The sequence below is a fragment of the Phoenix dactylifera genome, unplaced genomic scaffold (assembly GCF_009389715.1).
Source record: "Phoenix dactylifera cultivar Barhee BC4 unplaced genomic scaffold, palm_55x_up_171113_PBpolish2nd_filt_p 002880F, whole genome shotgun sequence".
NCBI classification, from domain to species: domain Eukaryota; kingdom Viridiplantae; phylum Streptophyta; class Magnoliopsida; order Arecales; family Arecaceae; genus Phoenix; species Phoenix dactylifera.
In genome coordinates, this window is record NW_024069972.1 from 11,863 (window position 1) to 22,416 (window position 10,554).

At 39.7% G+C, this 10,554-nt stretch overlaps 1 non-coding gene across 1 annotated transcript; it reads right to left on the bottom strand.

The window, feature by feature from the left end:
- Positions 1-5,733: 5,733 nt before the first annotated feature.
- LOC120109820 lies at positions 5,734-5,838 on the bottom strand. Its single transcript, XR_005510584.1, has one exon. It is a non-coding gene; the product is annotated as a small nucleolar RNA R71 (small nucleolar RNA).
- Positions 5,839-10,554: the final 4,716 nt, after the last annotated feature.

Here is a 10,554-nt window from a genome sequence, read left to right on the forward strand (position 1 = left end):
AATATTTCTAAAACGTACCAGGGTCGACTCCATCTCTTCTAGGGTCGACTCCTACTCTGCGCCAAGTGTTCCAAAGGCGTGCCACTTCGTTCCAAGGCGTGCCAAATGTATCGGGTCAACTCCAAACTAATTGGGGTCGACTCTAACCATATTTTTCTGCACTTTGAAAGTTAATTATGCACATTGAAACAACAATATGATATTCCAAGCAAATTACGATGCATGGCACAATAGAGTTTCATACCCTTAATAGTAGAAATTGCCGAATTGCCCTTTTAGGTATTTTTAACGTGAAACTTTACCAAAATGGATTCTTGAGCTTTCTACCATTCTTTATTACAAATTATATCTCGTTATCAATTCTTGAGAGTGGTTTTGACCATATATTCTTAATGTATCGTAAATGTATCGAGGGTGTGTCATTTATCAATGATGTAACATATTACCTTGTAATATTCAATTAATATTCCTTCAATGGTTGTATTAATCATCAAAATACCACTATCATCATCAATCTCCCCCTTTTTGATGATTACAAAATATTGAGTATGAGCAGATTGTTACTTAAGTTAAAATCCGTTTTTTAGAAGAGCTCAAGTTGCTGAATTTCAGCTTTTCAAGTTTGAGAGTGAAGTCTCCCCCTTTTTCATCCAAATATTGCCAATTTGAACTTTTTGATTTATTCCCCCTTTCTTTTATATTTGGTTAAAGATGAAAACTTTAAAAATTGAGATAAAACAAGAGTTTCAGATTACGTATCGAGGTATGAGAAGTGCGTGCCAAATTCTCAGTTTTGATTTCAATTTGAGACTTTAACCTTTTCATTGTTACATATTACTCCCCCTTAAGTGTATAATCTTTCCTATTATCATTTCAATCTTGTTTATCAACTTATTCTTTCCTTACTTCTCCTCCTTTTTGTTATCATCAAATAGGTGCATGGCAATAGATAAGTAGACACAGTAAATAATAAACATTCAGATTTTACTGATCAAACATGGAACATTGTAGTACATTAACACAAAATACAATGTTCTTCAATCAAAGTGCAAAGTACATGATCAACACAAAATGCATATGAGAACTAGATAAATCCTAGGCACTAATCAAGTGCTAACATCAGCCTAGGGGTATCTAATGGCTGTGATCTATCCTCATGCTCCTAGCATAAGTAGCGAGGGAAGGTCGAGCCTGATAGGACTGAGTCTGGCGTGGACCTCGCTGAGCTGGATGACTCTGTGCCGATACCTCTGACTCAGCTGCTCGGGGCACAGATGGACCATGAGCCTCTCTCTCTCTCTTCGTAATGCTCCTACCTGCTGTCTGAGATCGCTAATCTCAGCAGTCATGCTATCCATCCTGCTCCATATCCCATCAGAGAGAGTCCTCACCTGAGCTGATACAAGCTCAGTCATCCTACTCCAAAACTCCTCTGTACATCCCGTAGGTGTAGATGACGAAGGTCCAGCCTCTAAAGGTGCTGTAGGATGATCCGCAGGCTCCTCATCCTCAGGGATGGGGTCTCCAATCTCTGGTGCATCATCCTCTGGTGCATCACCCTCTGTGCATGTATCCCAGCTCCTGCACGCCCCCACTGCCCGATCACCTTCTCATAACCCATGCGAATAAGGGATCGTGCAGTGTACGTGTCAGTAAATAGTAGATGCCTAGATATCTCTTCTTCTACTGATATGTCATGCTGTCGAAAGACCAGGGTGAGTATCATACCATAGGGCAAGGAGACTCTCGAATTGCATATTGCCTTTCTCATTTGTCTAATTACCATAGCTGGGAGGTTTAGGGAAATGCCCTGAATAACATGCTCCATAACAACCAGATCTCGCTCAGATATGAGATCAAATCTTCCACTCTTCGGAAACAGTATCCGACCTATGAAGTTATGTAATAACCTCATCTCACTGATAGAGAGCTAGCTACTAGATTTTCTAAGTAATCAAAATTCTCTCTCTCAAAAATCAGCTGTAGAGCTCTCAACTTGCTCTCTGGTTTTTCCGGTGTAGCTCCTTCGCAGGGGAGATGAAGCAACTCACTCAAGCTTTCTTCTGAAACCCTAACCCTTACTTCTCGGACTTCAGATATAATCCCTTCCATTCCAACTTTCAGGAAGGCATAGAACTCAAGAACCAACCCAGGGTAGATCACCACATCTAGGGAGCAAAGATACTCCCATCTTTGCCTTTGGATCCAATCACCCAACCGGAACCCTTCTTGATCCAAAAACTTGGAGTGGATCCTTCTTCCCGTGGTAACCGGTCTCCCCACATATTTTGCAAGTAGACTGAAGGGGAGGAGGAGGAGGAGGCTCTACACGTGTCTCACCTTGTGGAGGCACTGTAGAAGACCTGTAGCATTTCTATCAACACGGGTTGTCTGTGAAACTCTCCCGGATCGCTTAACCACGGCTCGCTTGGGTCCCATTTGATAAGTGCTTGATAATCTATAATTTAGTTATCTTTCCATAGCACTTATCAATGTTCTTAAACTGATAAATACGTATTTTACCATGAAATTGAATGATCATTGAAATAAATTTAAAATATGGTAAAAAGCAAATAATTCTTTCTTAAATCAGACTCTGAATTTGTCTCTCTCTTATTTGCAATCTTTCATGAAAATTACAGAAAATATATAAGGAGGAGATTGTGTTGACCCGGTTTGGTAACCTGATAGAATTGTAGTTAAGCTAAGGTTATAATTAAATGGGTTTTGGTCCTGATTCGATCGAAAGTTATAATTAATTTTGTATGCGGCAGAGATTTGATTAACCCTTTTTATTAGGTCACGGTCCTGTTTTTAGTCTTGTCTGGTCGAGTTCGATCTGAAGCAGCTTAGCAAGAATTAAATTTAAATGACAATGGGCTCAAGGACAAGTCAACCATCATGACCCACCTCAAACCCAAAGTCAATTTCCAACCAATTCCTTACCTATCTTCATATAAATTTATAAATTTAAAACAACAAAAAAAGGGAAATAATGAATATAATAAAATAAATAAAAATAATTTCGGGAGAATCACTTATTCACTGTTCATATGAACAGTGTCCCGTAAAAACACTGTTCATATGAACAGTGAGAAATAATATAATAAAAAAAAAGAATTTATTAAACTGTTTCACTATTTATCTCCTTCCTCCCATTCTCTATCCTTCCCGTGATCCCACCTCACAGAGCGCCCCCCTGCCCGTTCCAGCCACGCGTCACAGCCGACGCTCCAATCCTCCACGCGGTGCAGCCGGTGACCAGATCCTCCGCCTCTTCATCCGCCTGCATCCCCGCCTCCGCACAGCTGCCGTTCCGGGCGTCCGAGACAAGCTACGCATGCTCCCAGCGTATCACGCGATGAACCAGGCCGCCTTCCGTGCACCCAGCTATCTCCCAGATCCCCTCTCATCCCGCGGTGCAGCCGGCGACCAGATTCCCCCCAGCTCCATTCCGCTGATCCCGCGGCCCTTCATCCTCTTCGTCCGCGATCTGCCTTCCGGCATCACGCCCCGGAATCAGCCGGCCGTGATCTCTTCTTCCTTCCCGAACGAGCACTCCGGACAGCTATAAAAGGAGGGTGCTAAGGCGTTCGGTGGAGGGGAGAGGTCGGGGAGAAAAACAGAGTAGACCCTCTGTTTCGGTGAAAAGAAGAAGAGAGCCGAGAGGGAAGAAGGGAAAAAGAAATGAAATAAAAAGAGAGAAAGGAGGGGGAAAGAGAATAGTTTTGATATTTTGGGAATAATGGGAGTTGATCAATTTCATTGAAGATGGGAGGTCGTCCGGAAGCCATGCTCGGCTAAACGTCTAGTCTAGGGCTGGATGAAGCCCTAGCAATGTTACAGGGCATTGTAGTTCTTATTTTCTTTATTATTTTGGAGCTTGTTTAAATTCTTATTATCAATGAAAAATCTTTTTATTATGTTTAAACTTTGAGCATGCTATTTATTATTCATGTTTGCTAAAGTAGTCTAAGATGATCCATGCCTAGGAAGATGAGGTGTACTGCACCCTAAGTTAGCATAATTAGGTAGACACTTCATGCTACACCGAAGATGGATCTTCCTAACACTATTTATGCTTTTATTTTAAAAGGCTAGTAGCCAATATTGCATGCCCCTCCAAAAGATAAAAAAATAAAGAACACAAACCCTGATGCAATGCTATGTGGTGGACTCCAAACCCTAGATCCATTTATTCTGATAAATTCTAATTCGCACTCATAGTTTAATTTAGTTAAATTAAGTTAGCAAATTCTTCTTCTTCATTTATTTTAAAAGAAAATAACTTATTCTACAATCCCTGTGGACCGACACCCATAATCACTATCATACAGGGTACGTGCTATTGCGTGGTTTATTTCAAAATTGAAAGAACCGATCAATTTTTGGCGCCGTTGCCGGGGATTGCTAGCATAGTTATTTTTTCTATCATTAAAAAAAATAATTAATTAAAAAATTTCAAAATATATATATCTAAAATAAAATAAAAAATTATTTCTATTATTGTTACTTTTTATCTCTTTCTCTTCTACTATTTTTTTTTTTAATTTTTCTTTTGGTCTTATTTGATCAGGAATCGAAGAGGAGATCTGGGCTATCAAAAAGGAATGCTTTAGAGGTTTGCTTAAAAAATTTTAAATTGCTGGAAAAATTTCCTTTGGTAACCTCTAAACCTTTCTTATTTAAATTAATTATTAGCTTGAAATTTTGTGGTGATTGTTTGATTTCAATTTCAGCAAAAGTGTGAATGCATGCTTGATACATATACACAAATTAATCCGCACATAGTAAGGGCAATCACTCCAACAAGATAAGAGCCGGATTTCATCACCGGACTCTTGCCCAACTTAGGTGAACTCAATCTCACATAGTGCCAGCTTAATTAAAATCAATTAGACGTTGGCTCCTAGGGACATTCGAGCTCAATAGGACGAAGATCACCGAAAGTTGCACCAATTTCGCTCTGTGGCTTAGTTGATGTCTAGGCAAGCTTTGTCCCTATAAGGGAGACAGTTCATCTATTCGAGGCAAGTGAGTTTTAAGTGGACCTTTGCGAACGCATCGTGACCCCTCCACTTACCTGGGAGCTTACCTGGTCAACTCGGTTTATTGGACCGGATTGGAGGCTTAGGTGCCCTCTTCAAACCAGTTAGGAGCTGTCTAGTAGTTTTAGGACAAAGACTAGGATTGATATGCTTTTCTCTTTTATTGCATGCTTGACTGATCGAGTACTAGTGTATGCAAGTGAGTCGTTCTAGAGTACTTGACCTATTACCTTTGACCCTGAAATAGAACGAACCCTTAGGAACATTCGAGCTAAGATCAGAACATTAGAATCATCCCCACCTCTTAAGATGGCTGAAGAACAACCCAAACTCCTGAGGAAGTACTTTACTCCCACCATTTATACTTCCCCATCTTGCATTCGATTACCTGAAGTAGCAGTTGTACAATATGAAATAAAATCTAGTGTGATCCAAATGCTCCCATCTTTTTATGGGCTCACCAATGAAGACCCATATAAACACTTAGATGAATTCCTTGAGATTTGCACCACTGTCAAGATTTAGAACTTTACTGATGATGCTCTAAAACTTAGATTATTCCCCTTCTCCCTTAAAGATAGAGCCAAACAATGGCTGAATTCTTTAGAAGCCAACTCGATTCGTTCTTGAGATCAAATGCAACAAGAATTCCTAAAAAAATATTTTTCCATAGGAAGAACGAACCAGTTTAGACGTGCCATTACAAGCTTCTCCCAAACTGAGGAGAAGAATTTTATGAAACTTGGGAGAGATTTTGGAACCTAATCCGTAAATGCCCTCATCATCAAATACCTAAGTGGCAGCTAGTGCAATGTTTCTATGACAGATTGACTGAACGAAACCGTCAGATAATCGATGCTGCATGCGGGGGACTTTCATGCTTCGAAATGAGCATGAAGCATGGCAACTATTTGAAAATCTTAATGAAAACTCCCTCCACCATGCTTCATTTCTCGTCAAGCACCTCCGAATTTCAAAGAAAAGGGGCCATTTGTGAAATAAGTCGTTCTATGGACCTGTCTAGCAAGGTAGATGCATTGTCCCATAAGATTGACCAACTAATGATAGGAGGACATGTCGTTAGCTCTTCCCAAGCACAAGTATGTGCTATCTGTTCTAGCCCATCGCATCCTATTCATGAGTGCCCCTCAGCACCCCAATTCCCCGAACTCGTGCAAGAACACATCAATGCTGCTCAAACACAACCCAGACCGGGTAATGATCCATTTTCAATACATATAATCCGGGATGGCGAAATCATCCAAATTTTTCTTGGAGGCAGCAAGCTTCAAATACTACCCAACCCTACTCCCAAAATTTTCAAAACCCTCAGAATTTTCATCTCTACCGTCCGTCAAATCAATTTCAACACCTCCTCCTCCAACCCAAAGAAATACAGCCTTTGAGGAGAAGGTGTTGACTGCCCTTCAAGGTTTGGAGGCAACACATAACTATTGCACTCTCACACGCAATCAATTGCTAAGCTAGAATCCCAAATGGGTCAACTAGCCAATGCATTAAATAAACGAGAGGAAGGTAAGCTTCCAAGTCAACCAATGAGTAATCCAAGGGACAATACGTGGCTCAAGAAACTCAACTAAATCATGAGCAAGCCAATGCTTTGACTACCCTGAGGAGTGGCCGTATATAGATAATAAGGTTGGGAGAGTAACAATAAAGAAGGTGAAGAAGAGGAGAGGAATGTAGCACATGAAAATCCAAAACTTTCTTCAACCAGTCCACCATCTGCCACAACCCACATACCAAAGGCTCCATTCCCTGAAGCACTTAATGCACCCTCTCCCTTTGGCAAGAAGGGAACTTCACTAGAAGAGATGATGGAGGTTTTCAAACAAGTTAAAATCAACCTCCCACTCCTTGATGCCATCAAACAAGTTTCCTCCTATGCCAAATTTTTCAAAGACCTTTGCACCCAAAAGCGAAAATCTAGAACACATTGCCTAAAAAGGTCCTCTTAACTGAGCAGGTAAGTTTCATTCTCCAACGCAACACCCCTCCAAAATTCAAAGATCCTGGCGCTCCCACTATTTCCTGTGTCATAGGAGATAACTCCATTGATCGAGCACTTTTAGATCTAGGGGCAAGTGTGAATCTTCTACCCTATTCAGTCTATGAAAAATTTGGGTTAGGTGAATTAAAACCTACCTCGGTGTCCTTACAATTGGCTGATCGATCTGTGAAGATACCACGGGGGATGATTGAAGATGTTCTTGTCAGATAGACAAATTCTATTTTTCAGTAGATTTTATCGTCCTTGACATGGAACATGTGCCCAACCTTAAAAAACAAATTCCTATGATTCTTGGTCGTCCCTTTTTAGCTACAGCCAATGCATGTATCAACTGTAGAACTGGGGCAATGGATATATCATTTGGGAACATGAAATTAAGTTGAATGTGTTTCATGCCGCTGACCAATATGTGAGGTGTTGACCCCCTAATGGATTTTGATGAATACAAAACACTAGAGTATAATTTTCTTTATATTAACAATTTATTTGAGGATTTCAGGTGTTTAACTAAGAATATTGTTAAGAATTGTCAAGGCATGTTCCATATTTTCAAGGATTTTTTGAAGATTTTTTGAGATGAAGAAAACAGATCAGGGACAGCCGAGACGTCTCCGGTTTGTCCCAGAGACGTCTCTGGCACGAACAGGAGGAATTGGCACGTCTGGAGACGTCCCCGGCACCTGGCGAGGCATCTCGCAGGGTCGGAGTCGACTCCCGACTTTGCGGAGTCGACTCTCTCAGAGGCGGCAGAAAGACCAATTTCAAGGGATGCGCGCGAGTCGTCTCCGAAGGACGCGGAGTCGTCCCCGCGAGTAAAAAAGCAGACTTCCCGAGTCGTCCCCAGAGAGCGCGGAGTCGACTCTCTCAGGGGATTCCAGAGGACTTGTTTTTCGGTGATAAAACTGCGGAGTCGTCCCCGACGTCGCGGAGTCGTCCCCATGCAAAAAGCGCAAACATCCCGAGACGTCCCCGTAAAGTACCGAGTCGACTCCAAACAATGTCAAAAGAAATTTTATACAGCCGAGACGTCTCGCGTTGAAGCGGAGACGTCTCCAGAGCGCCTGGGATGCGACTGACACACTTTTGCAGGTTTGTTTGAATTTCAAACGGTCATATTTTTGTGTCTAACGGATCTATTGCTTTTTGGGCTATAAAAGGGAGCTTTTAAGTGCCTTCAAACAACTTCTTACCAACCCAACACAAGATCATTCAAGAGAGAAGAAAGAGAAGAGGTTCAAGGGAGTTAGAGCTTTCAAGAGAAGAATCAAGTGCATCCAAGCTTTCCCATCTGATTTCGTGCTCAACTACTCTCTCCCACTCGGCATTCAAAGCTCACATTCAAGCCAACGTGATCCACATCGGAAGAACCACCATTTCCCATGCTTCCAACGGCTAAAAGGGTTCTTCCGGGTTTCATTATTTCTCATTGTTATATTTGCTTCTTAAGAGCTTTCAAATCTTTTGTAAAACATTGATTATTGTGCTTGTTCCAGTCAAGGGACTTGGAACAAGGGATAGGCGTCCCAAGCCTAGGTTAAATTGGAGGATTGTAGGTTCGTTGTTAGCCCGGTGTAAAACAACGAGTTGGGTAGTGCACTCGCAAAACTACCGGACTGTAATCTGGAGGATTATAGTGAAATTTCCAAGAGGTCTTGGGGAGTGGATGTAGGTGCTGGAGTGCACTGAACCACTATATGTTTGTTGTGTTTGTGATGCTTTTTGTCATTGTCTAACTTGCTCACTTACTTACTTAGATAAATTGCTTGCTTAACTCTTATCCGCGCATCCTTTAGTTGCAAGCATATTCAATTTACTTAATCAAGTCTCATTCAATAATCAAACTGTTGCTAAGTTTAAATTCTACTGTGCATCTATACAACTTAGCATAATTAATTGAAAAGTGTTAGAAGTAGCCTAAAAGTTTTAAAAGACCAATTCACCCCCCTCTTGGGTTGTATCTACTGGGCAACAAGTGGTATCAGAGCAGGTGCTCTATAATTTCTTGCCTTGTGTTTTTGACCTAACCGTCAAAGAGCCAAAGATCATGGCAACTCAAATAGATAGTTTTCTAGGAGAGGGACAATTAATTGATAGACCTCCACTATTTAATGGCATAAACTATACACATTGGAAAGCACGCATGCGCGTTTTCATACAATCGCTTGATTATAATTTATGGAGCATTATAGTCAATGGAACACACACAAACACTAATCATAATGAGAAAATGGCTCAACAAAATTCAAAAGCCATGAACCTATTATATTGTGCATTAGATAGGAATGAGTTTAATTGCATATCTTCTTGCATAACTGCTAAAGACATGTGGAATATGCTAGAGGCTAATATGAAAGCACTAACATTTTTAGTGATCTGAATTAGCTCTAAAGAAAAAGAGAGACAAGGTGATATTGAAAACCTATGCCTTGTGGCACACAATGATGAGGTATGTATTGAAATGCAAAGTGTCTTCTCTTCTGAATATGAAGTATATGATAAACTTGAAAATGATTTTACACTTGATGAGTTACATGATGCATTTCTTGATCTAATGAAAGAACATAATAAACTCATTTGTAAAAACAAGAACCTGAAGAATGAAAGAAAATCCTAGTAATGAAATTGAAATCTTAATTAAGGAAATAAAGAACTAAATCAGAAAAACCAACTTCTCACTAAAAGCCATGATAAACTTAAGAAAAATAATGAATTGCTTTTAGAAGATAACAAAGATTAACTAAAGAAGTTGACAAATTAAAACCTGTTGTTGAAAGATTTACTTTGAGCTCTGAAAAGTTGAATCTAATGATAAATAATCAAAGAGCTGAATTTGATAATATTGGATTGGGATGTCAACCTTGGTACACCCAAAAATCTTTCAAGAATATATTTGTTAAAACAGTTTCTAATCATTTTAAAATAGATTCTTATAATGCTGATAAACAGGAACAAAGGTTATGCAAAATCTCTTCTGTTCCTAAATCTGTACATTACAAATTTGATAAACCTAAAGGCAAAAACAGAAAATTGAAGGGTTATCTACCACTCATGTTAAATCCATGTTGTTAAATTTAATAAGAAGATGCAGAAATACACTTCTTGTAGTCCTAAAATCTGCAAGCCTATGGACAAAATAGCTATTAAGAAAATATGGGTTCCAAAAGGAACAATAATAGCTAACCTGCAAGGACCCAAAAGAGCTTGGGTTCCTAAGTTGAAAATCTAAATATTTTCTGCAGGTGTGTCTAGCACTCAAGGCTCCAACAAAGATAAATTGGACATTGGGTGCTCTAGACATATATTAAAGAATGAAACTTAAAATATACTTAAGAAAAGTGACTAAAATGGAAGAAATAATGAAATTAGTAATTCTTGCATCCTCTCATACTGAAATTGTTTTATTAGTTGATTAAAACATAACTTGCAAGTATTAATCATTCTTTTCTTGTGATATAAGTGATATTTCTGATTGAA